Source organism: Emydura macquarii, unplaced genomic scaffold (genome assembly GCF_026122565.2).
Source record: "Emydura macquarii macquarii isolate MOO-44397 ecotype Brisbane River unplaced genomic scaffold, CSIRO-AGI_Emac_v2 contig_1253, whole genome shotgun sequence".
NCBI lineage: Eukaryota > Metazoa > Chordata > Testudines > Chelidae > Emydura > Emydura macquarii.
The window spans coordinates 42,427,125-42,439,160 of NW_027131390.1; positions in this window are offsets into that span (position 1 = coordinate 42,427,125).

A 12,036-nucleotide genomic window follows, 5' to 3' on the forward strand; every position below is an offset into this window, starting at 1 on the left:
GGAAAGCTGTGCAGGTGCAAGCAGAAGAGAGATGCAGGGAAAGATGTTGGTTCCCGGCCTGGGCACGGCCATGGCATACACTGGAAGAGCTTAGACATGGCACTATGCCACTTCCTCTGGACTGATCCGTGGGGAAAGTGCCAGGCTCTCTAAGGATACCAGTACATTATTTTCAAATAAAATATTTGGGACATTTTGACCCACAACTGTCAGAAGCTTACTGTTGCGGGTTCACTGCAAAAACCTCATCAGCTCCCTTCACAGGCTGCTGGGGGCACCTTATTAGAGCTCAAATGCAGTGAAGAGAGGCAGATGCAGGGCACCCACTGCAACTTGCCATACAAGTTAGACTTGCACAGGAATTTGCACCAGTAAAGGAGTGGATGTCCTGCCCCATCCTCCCTCTCCTCTGAGTGCTCCCAGAGGGATCCATGGGGCTACTTGAGGAGCGATGGCCTACTCCACACAAGTAAGGGAGACAGAAGCTGGCCCTTTTTATTATGCCTGTGAGGATTCATGAGACTTTGAACCTGAATCTGCATGCAGGCAGCACCTTGACACAGCCACCAGACAACCGTGGCAGAACTCTGATCAACACACCATACATCCTGGGAGACCAGGCGTTGTGGGAAGTGCCACATACAGTACAGATGACCAGAAGCCTCTCCTCCTGACCTCTCAGGAAGAGAAGACAGGTTACAGTGGAACTGATGCAGAGTTTGGATCCAAGCATCAGAACAGAGGTTTGAGCTTTGATAGGGAATTTGTAGATGCCAGGTTTGTTTATGGATAAACAATGTCTGGACAAAAGGAGCTGATCATTCCTGGAAGGGCGTCCTTTCTTGAGAGAGGGCTCACAATGATGGGCCCAGACTTACCATTTAAGCATGGAGAGAGTAAGTTGTCTGTGCAACCAGGTTTCAGTGTTTTGCATACCAATAACTAGATGGTCTGATAACTGCGGAGCCAGCTTCAGCAGTTGTCTGTGTAACAAGACAGATGCCTGACCTGCTGCTAGGACAGACCCTGCCTTGCTCCTGCCTCCTCGCCCTGCTCTCTGGTTCTTGCCTCTTGACTATGGCTTGATCCTTGACTCCAGCCCCGATTACTGACCTTGCCTCATCCCTGGGCTACCGACTTTGGCTCGATCTCCCAGTCCTGATCACTTTCAGCTCTAACCACTCCACTGGCCCAACCCCTGGTTACTGACACTGACTGTCTACAATGTGAAAATGCAACGTGTTTGTTGTGAAGGAGAGCAGGCAGTTGGCCACGTGCTCTCTGTTAGAGCTCTAGAACACACTCCCTACGTGCGTCTGAAATAACTCGATCTGAAATAGTCCAGATTAGGTGGCCTTCCCAGCATGCTACAAAAGTCACGTGTTAGAGAGGATCCAGGATTTGCTTCCCCCAACGATGAAGGGGTAAGAAAGGAGTTTCTGTAGGTGTCTGGCTGGCTGAGCGCCTGCTGAATTAATTATGTGAGTGCCAGTAGGATTTTATGATATTGTATAATTAATCAATGTGGTTGGGTGCCCAAAGCCTTGGAAAGGCATTTTATTTAAAATCTAAATAAATAACTAAGCTAGATGAGGCAATGAAAGAGCTAATATTCTGCATCTTCTTCCCCCCTCTCTCCCCCCCCCACACACCCCCAAATAAATCATATTGGCCACCACTTATGAAGCCAAACTATTGACTTATCCTCAGACAGGCTGTAAAACCAAAAAATAGGGAGTTTCCATTAAAATAACCTTCCTATTGTGAATTTTGGTATTGTAAGGGCAGATTAAGGTTAGTGTTGGGTCCCACTAAGGCATCCTTATTTGAAGAAGGGTGCTTAAGCATGTTCTTAAGCGCCATTGAAATCAAAGCCCTAAAGTTAAGCATGTGCTTAAGTAATGTCCTGATCTGGTTGCTAAGTGTGGTAATCATTTGCTCAGATGAGGAGGCTGATTGAAGTCAATGGAATGACTTGTTTGAGTAATGGCTCAGCAGAGGGTTCACCAACCCACAAAAAGTCCCATGAGGGATAGGAAACCATCCAGGGGTGTTTTCTATTCAAGATAATATCTTTCTTTGTCTAAAGAGACTGGAATTAATTTTAGGAGAGTGTCCAAATATGTAGAGGAAAGGTTAAATAGACCATGTTCACTTTTAAACATCTAAAATGTTAAAAGCAAAGGATTCTCTTGAAGAATTTATACTAAACAAAAAAAATCAATTATCAGTCATTCAGTGGTGCCTTTTTTCCCCAAAACATTGACATCTGATGTTTAGAATCCTGTGAATAATAAAGATCCTGTTACCTTTCTCTCTGAAAACCAACTTCCTTTATGCACTATGCAGGTTTCATTTAGCAATTATTCTAGGCTCTGCAATATAGTTTGTTATTCCTTTGAAATGCTCTCACCGTGAAAATCCTCTCTCTGCTTTTTATTACATTGTTACATTTGCTATTGTTTTAGCTTAAGAAGAAGCATATTCTACCCTTACATGATAATGCTTTGCACTTTTCATGTTCAAAGCACTTCACAGACACTGAGTCTGATCCGGTAGGCATCCCATGCCATTGACTTCAGTGACAGTACCAGGGATTGGCACAGTCTTCCAAGCACTGTGGAGATGTTGAGCTAAATTGTTCAGCAGGGTATTCAGCTAGAGCCAGATCCAGTGCTTTGAAATTTATTTGTCCAGCCAATACCATCACTAATCTCCTCCCAGCATTTTGTGCTGTTTGAACATCAAAAATTCCATTCTTCATCTATGGCAAAGTATCCCCAAACACCTTGGACATCTTGCTGCCCTGTCTTCCACTATCGACTGCCTAAACTTCATCCTTCTATGAAAGAAGCTTCCAGCCACCTTGATAACACTGCCGTGAATTGCAGATCGTCACAAGTGCTGACCAAGGTGGCTTAACATTGTTACAGATCTTGGATCACCAGCATTTAACTTGTATGCTCATTGCACTTTGGAGCTATTTAAATTGTGCAGACCTCTGGCCACTTCTACATCTCTGACTTGTAGAAGTCCAAGAATGAGTTGCTCCTTCTACCAATTAAAGTTGATTGAAAAATTCTTGACAAAAACTTCCCTCTCGTTCTCGAAAAAAGCCATTTTGTCAAACCCGAAATGACTCATGCCATCAGAATAGTCAATAGCTTAGTGGGTCGGGGCACTCATGAGAAAGAGCAAGGTTCAAGTCCTTGTTCTGGTGAGTCACCTAACCACCATGCCGCTGGCTATTCTCATAAGTTTTTCCAACAAAATTTTTTGAAAGGTCTTGATTTCTTTCTGACATGAATGAAAGCAAGTGTCAAAACCTCAGGGTTTTTTTGCCCCCCCCCAAAACAGAATTCTTGTTTTCCACTGACTAGCAATATACCTTAGTGACGTCACAGGAGAAGTGAGTGTTGCAGGGCTGGGGTTAGAACTTATGCTTTTCTGGCTTATGTGTGCAAGTCAAAGCCCAAACCTCTTTTCACTAGGAAAATCAATACACACACAAAAAATCTTCTTTCATGCAGTTATTTTATCGGGTTTAACACAGTGATGTTAAATGCACTAATGAACATTTATAGTGAAATAGACTTAGGAAAGGTACTGTATATCATCATTCCCAAATGCCATTTAAAATATTGGAATAGTTAGAAGCAGAGGAGGGGGAACCCTTTGCCTTGTCTTTGAATGTATCTTTTGGAGTTTCCTAGAGTTTAAGGCCAGAATGGATATTAGAGCATCTAGCCGGACATCCTGCTAATACAGGCCATTGAATTCCACCTAGATACCCCAATAGTCAGCCCAAAAGACTTAGACTAGTGCATGAAGATACAGCAACTTTCACTAAACTTATGATGCCATACAGAGATTTGAGCCCATGACCTAGAACATCAGAAGCAACCACCATACCCCTCTGCCAACAGGCCACAAACTGAGTCAGACCCATTCAATGTGATTTCTAGGTCATATCCTTTGTGCATGGCTGCGAGATGCAATTTGTAGGTCAGTCACGAGTTCCCAAAACAAACGGACCTATCCAACAACCCCACAAGAGCATAACATTCCAAAACCATCCTGAAAAAAATATCTGGGAAAGTTACTTAATGAAAACGTTACATTTAAACTTAACAGTGAAGTGTTTGGGTAAGTATCTTTCTTCCTCCTAGGATGGCCTAGGACAGAATAGAGGCAGCCAGATTCCTTGTGATCAGGATTTGTTTCAAGGAGTAGAATGAAGGAGAAGTGAAGGAGTAACTTGACCTTTTGTGGAAGCTGCAGAATTGCCTTTGCAGTGCTCTCTGGCCAGAGCATTCCACCACGGATTCCTGTGCTGAATCCCTAACTTCTGCAGATAATGATAAATTTGTGTCCTTTATAAGTGGTCAGGAAGAGAATGCGGTTTGCTTTCTGAAAACAGCATTCTGCAGAGACCTCCTGTTCTGCTAGACATGAGGATAGAGTAATGACTTTCAGCTGGGAGGCTGCAGTCAAAGTTATGTGAACTTTGGCGAATACCTAAGTGACAATGGAAATGCTACCTAGGAAGGGTCTTGTATTGGACATGTTGGTGATTTAGGCAAAATACCAGAATTTTCTGTTTGTAGGTTTGATCAGCATGCTTATATAAGTATTTAGCTGGGTCTAAGAAAGAAAAAGAAAAAGAAAAAAAGAAAATCTCCCTGACACATAGAGTTGATAGGAATGATGAAAGTGTCACTTATCAGGAAGGCAGGCTATATAACGCACCAGTTAACATATTTCAGATTGTGAAGTGGGGGCTTTATTCACTGCTAGGATGGCACCTCCTCCTGGCCATTCTGGGGATTAGCTCTGACAGGCCAATGCCCCGTCCCACGGTCCCACTCGATTCTCTCTTTCTGTAGCCCCTCTCTTGTTCCAGGAACTGCAGCCACTTCTTCATGACTCGGTCCTCTGGCCAGGTCACTACGTGGTTTCCCCTTCTGGAGGTGAGTCAAAAATCTTTTCTTGCCAGCAGTCTCAGGGCATTTTCTCATTCACTGCCCCAGGCATCATTACTTCGGTGGCTGGTAAGGGAACCTAAGCCTTTTTCTTTTTCTTTCTTAGCCTGCCCTCTGCTCTGGATTCCAGCTCAGGGACCCTCTAGTCAGCAGGGAAAATCAGTTCCTTCATGAACCCTGCTGCCTTTCCCTGAACCTCTTCCGTACCTCCTGACTTGCCTCACTTTTCCAGCCCAAACTCCCTCCTCCCAGGAAGTATCTGTAGGCAGGCAGGCAGGCAGGCAGGCAGGCTGGCTGGCTTTGTAGGCCCACCTACCCCTCCCAGGGAGTGACTGCAGATTATTTCCCTGCATCCCCCTTCTGTTGTCAGCTTCCTGGGCTTTTAAAACACAGCCCCCCCTCCCCTCCCCCCAGCTGGACTTCATCGGCCAATTAGAATCATAGAATCTTAGAGTTGGAAGGGACCTCAGGAGGTCATCTAGTCCAACCCCCTGCTCAAAGCAGGACTAACCTCAGCTATATCATCCCAAACAGGGCTTTGTCAAGCCTCAGCTTAAAAACCTCTAAGGATGGAGATTCCACCACCTCCCTAGGTAACCCATTCCAGTGCTTCACCACCCTCCTAGTAAAAAAACTTTTTCCTAATGTCCAACCTAGACCTCCCGCCCTGCAACTTGAGACCGTTGCTCCTTGTTCTGTCATCTGCCACCACCGAGAACAGCCTAGCCCCATCCTCCCTGGAACCCCCTTTCGGGTAGTTAAAGGCCGCTGTCAAATCCCCCCTCACTCTTCTCTTTTGCAGACTAAACAAGCCCAGTTCCCTCAGCCTTTCCTCAAAGGTCCTGTGCTCCAGCCCCCTAATCATTTTGGTTGCCTTCCGCTGCACTCTCTCTAACTTGTCCACATCCTTTTTGTAGTGGGGGGCCCAAAACTGGACACAATATTCTAAATGCGGCCTCACCAATGCCGAATAGAGGGGAATAATCACTTCCCATGACCTGCTGGCAATGCCCCTCCTAATGCAGCCCAATATGCCATTAGCCTTCTTGACAACCAGGGCACACTGCTGACTCATATCCAGCTTTTTATCCACTGTTACCCCCAGGTCCTTTTCTGCAGAGCTGCTGCCTTAGCATGCCCCGGGTTTCCTCCAGGTGCAGCCTATCGGTTAATTGGCCTAATTTACCCCTTCAGGCCTTATGTGGGGTGGACATTCCATCACACCAACACAAAGGAAGAGAGGGAGTATACCCCTGGGCATTTTTCTGATTCAGAGACTGGACCTAGCTGTTGAAGAGGAGCTAAAGCAAAATGGAGTTTGTTGTGACAATGTCAGATCTAAGGAGACCTGCGGAGAGATACCTCTATTCGGCATTGGTGAGGCCGCATTTGGAGTATTGTGTCCAGTTTTGGGGCCCCCACTACAAAAAGGATGTGGACAAGTTGGAGAGAGTCTAGTAGCAACAAAAATGATTAGGGGGCTGGAGCACAAGACTTATGAGGAGAGACTGAGGGAACTAGGCTTGTTTAGTCTGCAAAAGAGAAGAATGAGGGGGGATTTGATAGCAGCCTTTAACTACCTGAAAGGGGGTTCCAGGGAGGATGGAGCTAAGCTGTTCTCAGTGGTGGCAGATGACAGAACAAGGAGCAATGGTCTCAAATTGCAGTGGGGGAAGTCTAGTTTCGATATTAGAAGAAACCTTTTCCCTAGGAGGGTGGTGAAGCACTGGAATGGGTTACCTAGGGAGGTGGTGGAATCTACATCTTTAGAGGTTTTTAAGCTGTGGCTTGACAAAGCCCTGACTGGGTTGATTTAGCTGAGGTTAGTCCTGCTTTGAGCAGGGGGTTGGACTAGATGACCTCCTGAGGTCCCTTCCAACTCTAATATTCTATGATTCTATGACCGCTGCCTACATCAGTTGAAATTCTATGTAGTAGCCATACCTAACTATAGCTATAGTACACTGATCTGTGGTCGTATTGGTTCATTACTGCTACCATCAGCGATTCTTTCACCCACTTATTTACGGCTCATGGAAAGGCCCTCTAGATAGGCATAAGGTTACGTTTGGCTTCAAAGGACAAGGTTACAGAACCATTTCTGCTCCTCCTCTCAAAAAGACAGAATTTGAAGGTCTGATTTTTTTTTTTTTCCAGATAGGATTGAAAGGAGCTTCTGTTTTGAGGCTTGACTCCTCTCTGAGCTGGCTTGGCCAAGGAAAGACTCCTTCCCCCCCCACTCCTCCCCCCCCCCCCCCGCCCTGCATTATCTGTTGCTGCTGTTTTTCCAGAACTTCACAAAGAGCGCCAACTTCCCTTGAATTATGCTGCTGCTAAGTACTGCTTTGCTGGGACATCTGTTTTCCGTGTGTGGCGGCAGACATATCTCCAGGCAACACTGTTAGAAGCAATGGATCTAGAAGAGAATTTTAATGCATTAAAGCAGCATCTGCTGAGAATGATGCAGCCAAAGAGTTTTTCTTCACTCAAGACTGGAAGTATTTTTGGCCTAAGAGATCCATATGGTCTAGATATTCACACAAGGTAAGCATAGCAGCAGAACAGAAGTTTGCAAAGATGCTGCTGGGCCCTTGATTATTTTCCTAGGGCAGCTTCAGTCTAATGATTCAGCTATTCCTTGGGAAAAGGCCCCTTCACAAGGGATATGTCTGACTTTAACGTGGGGTGCCCTGGCTGTAAATGAGTGTACATTGCCACATCAATATGAAAGCTATATTTTTTATCAGCTGAACCTCCTTCTCTCTTTAGGCTGTTCTTACTGAGAAGGAATGACCTCCTCCATGGTCTCCTACAGGGAAATCACTTCTTCCTTCTCGTTATTAAAGATGAAGGTACTTTCATCAATGGGTTTTTCCCACTGCAGTAAACTCAGTGCTATGTCAGAGATCCTATAGTATTGTTACTCTCCCAGGGCTGAATTCAGATAGTGGATCAGGCACATAACACACGCTACAGAGGACGCTCCCTCCAAGCGTCTGAGGCCCACCGCAGTTGAAATCCCAAATGAGCTCTCATGTATGTGCTGGTTGCTGTCTTAGCCAATGCAGCAAGGATTAAACTGGGGCCTCACAGAGCTAAAAGGCAGCATCTCTACAGCTTAAGATGAAGAGCCAGAAGCTGTAATAGACCCATGTCCTCTGTGGGTCAGACACAGAAAGGGATGCATAGCACCTACTGACTAGTTGGTTGTATATGCATTCTAAAGGGTAAAACATTGGGAGTGGTGCATGGCTGGCCGACAAGGCAGCAGAACTGTTGCAGGTCTGTGTTTTCAGGGTGGACAGCTAGGATAGGCTTTGCTGCTCCTAATTGTAACAGGGTAGCCCAGCTCCCAAGCGCTGTCTGGTGGCTAAGGGTGGCTTTGCAGTGCACTGATATTTTCCCTCTTCTCCGGGGCTCCTTAAAGTCTTTAAAGTCCATCGACAGGTCAGTGTCCATGGTGTGGCCCAGCCCTCTGGCCACGTCACAAATGTAACCCTTCCAAGTGTAACAAAACCCCAACTAAAGAGTCCCAGCACACTAAAAAAGTTCTTCTGCCCTTCGTGGGATGCTCTTCAGCCCACCCTCTGGGACCTTTCTCAGCCCCTTTTCTGGGCTGCCTTTCAGTCTGTCCCTGGTCTGACACAGAGCCTCCCCAGCCTCCTGCAGACCCTCAGGGCCTTCTGCAGAAACCCAACTACTCTTTGTGGTTCCACGCCCAGACTGTGCTCTCCCAGCCCTTTTATAAGGCCCAGGTGTCCACTAAGGTATCAGCTGGCCTGCTTAGTCCCACTCCCTGAGGCTGGGAAGCAGTTAATTAATAAGGGCACAGAGGGGGCTGGCCCCATCTCTCCTTAAACACTGATAAGCTGCAGAGGTGAGCTCCACAATGCCCTATTTACAAGTGTGTGGAGAGGGCATGGTAGGAGCAGGCTGTAGGCATGAGCTTATAGATAAGTATGAAGGAAGAGATTCCCACAGCCACTGTCCCTGCCCCTAGCCTGCCCTGGCAATGGTAAATTACTGCTTAACAGGAGTGGAGGATTCCATTTCTACCCTCCCTAGCACTCAGCCCCAAATGCCTAGATCAATGACCCTGACAAGCTGCTTCCTCGGAGAAGGTTGCTTTGAATGTTCCTCACACTTGGATATATTCTGCCATGGTTTCAAAGAATCTGCTGCACAATGAACCTACAGAGCCTGCATTTACTGTAAAACCTGTGAAATGCCCAAGAAAGAATTACCCCTGATTTAGAAACATCCCGAGTAGCCCAGCACACCAAGAATGTGCATTTTAGAGGTTGCCACTTGCTGGCAGTGTGAGCTAATGGTTAGGGCACTAGAAGGGAAATCGGGATAATGGATTTATCAGTTCACTGGGAATGCCAAAAAAAATTTGGGAAGTTATTTGGGATCAAAATTTTTCAAACATTTTTCAGCAAATTGAAAAGCTGACAAAAATTTTTTCTCATTTTTATTAAAGGATTTCTTTTGATTGAACCAAGACACTTCAATTGACAGAGTTCCTGAAATGTTTCCTTGGACCTGAATCTGCATTTCTGGCCTGAAGAAAAGTTTTGATTGAAAGTCTTCCCCCAGCACTAGTCAAGAACGCGGGTTCTAGTCCCAACTCTACCATTGACCTCCTGGATGACCGTGGGCAAATCATGGCCCTAATCTGTGCCTCAGTTTCCCCTCCCACCCAGCATCTGCCTTATCTAATTAGTTTGTAAGCACTTTGAGGCTGAGGCTGTTTCTTGCTATGTGTGTGTAAAGTGCTTGGCAATCTTGATTGAGGCCTCTGGGTGCCTCCATAATACAAACATTAATAATCACTATGGGTTTCCTCCACTTAATTATTTTGGGGTGCAATTCACCCCTTTGCATAGGACCAGCATAAAGCTTGTGCACCACTTAAGTGGGCTTAAGTTGCACAAAGGTCTTGTACTGGCCCTCGACACAGAGTTAATTTCACCCATAATGAATTCTAAGAGTTCATTGGAACACCGCATTTCTATTTATCAACCAGGTTTTAGAAATGAAACCTTTTCAACTTTATTCCCAGTATCTCAGAGTTCCTTCTTTCATTTGCACACGAAAAGACGCCACTGCTGGCTCACACAATATCACGTTCCCACCTTTTCTTCTCTTTGCAAGGAGTCTCTTGCAGCGTGGTCTTCAACACTGTGTGCTGCAGTGCCAAAACCAGGACGAAGACTGATTTAACAAATTGTGTCCTGGGGATATGCAGGCTCAAATTAAATCCCTGTTTACAGATGGAAGTTTTTAGATGAGTGACTATCTCCTAACTTGTTGCTAAGAGATAGGGGATCTGAACTTGCCAGGTCCTTCCAACTCCCTTGGGATGAAAGGCAAAGGGTTTATGCATTATCTAAGTCCTAGCTTGTTGATAGGCCTTGTAATAGAATAAGAACAGCCATACTGGGACAGACCAACGGTCCATCTAGCCCAGTATCCTGTCCTCCAACAGTGGCCAAAGCCAGGTGCTTCAGAGGCAATTAACAGAACAGGTAATCATCAAGTGATCCCCCGTCGCCTATTCCCAGCTTCTGGCAAACAGAGGCTAGGGACACTTCAGAGCATAGATTTGCATCCTTGCCCATCCTGGCTAATAACCATTGATGGACCTATTCTCCTTGAACTTATCTAGTTCTTTTTTGAACTCCGTTATAGATTTGGTCTTCACAACATCTCTGGCAAGGAGTTCCACAGGTTGACTGTGCGTTGTGTGACGAAATATTTCCTTTTGTTCATTTTAAGCCTGCTGCCTATTAATTTCATTTGATGACTCCCTAGTTCTTGTGTTATGAGGAGTAAACAACATAAATAAAGCTGTTCCATACCACTAATCATTTTTGCTGCCTTTTCCTGTACCCTTTCTAATTCCAATAGATCTTTTTCAAGATGGGGCAACCAGAGCTGCATGCAGTATTCAAGATGTGGGCATGCCATGGATTTATAAAGAAGCAATACGATATATTTTCTCTTGTTATCTATCCTTTTTCTAATGATTCCCTATGTTCTGTTAGCTTGTCTGACTGCTGCTGCACATTGAGTGGATGTTTTCAAAGAACTCTCCACAATGACTCCAAGATCTCTTCCTTGAGTGGTAACAGCTAATTTAGACCCCATCATTTTATATGTACAGAAATACGGCTTAAGCTTGTGCTGTATTGGGGGTCTAGATACTTTTCCTGGACACTGACGCAGGAAAGCATTTAAGCCCCTGCTTAAGTGATTTGCTGAATAAGTTTAAGCATATGCTTACATTCCATTGAAGTAAAAGAGACAACTATCCGCCTAAAGTGTATACCTAACTGCTTTTCTGAATTGGTGCTCTAGATCGCTAATGTGCGTGTTGTGAATTAAACTAAATATCTTTAAACGTGATACATCAAAGTCCTAGGAAGCAAATTAAACTATCTTAGCTTGTTAGAATGATGATACAGCATTCATTTAAAAATGAATGCTTCCTTATATATTCAGTTGTACATTAGGTACCATTGCCTAAGGAATTTAGGAGCTTAAGTCCCATTTTCAAATGTAGGGACTGATCTGGGTCCTTTTCATAACAGACCTTTCAAACTGCTCAACCTTCCTGCCCCCATAGTGCAATAGTCATGGCCTTTTGCAATATTGTCCCATTCCAGTTGAATCTCACATCAACATTTCTGATTCATTGTTGATGCAGGCTGAAATCAAGGCTTTAACTCCAAGTTACAGATTTTAACATGGCAGAATGTGTTGTTGACCTGCTGGGACCTTGGGCAAGTCACTTCCCCTCTCAGTGTTTCTGTTTCACTCCCAGCCTTTGGCTGTATAGATCCTAAGTTGGTTGGGGCAAGGACTGTCCTTCCATATGGGGGCACAGTACCTAGCACAAGGAGGCCCAGATCTCAATTTACTGCCAGCATCTCCAGTCGTAACTTGGAGTGGTGTAGCAGTTCTTCCCTCGTGGAATGACCCCTGCCAATAGCTGCTCTGGCGCCAGGGTCATCTGCCTCATCTTATGACTCAGCCCTCCAGCCAGGTC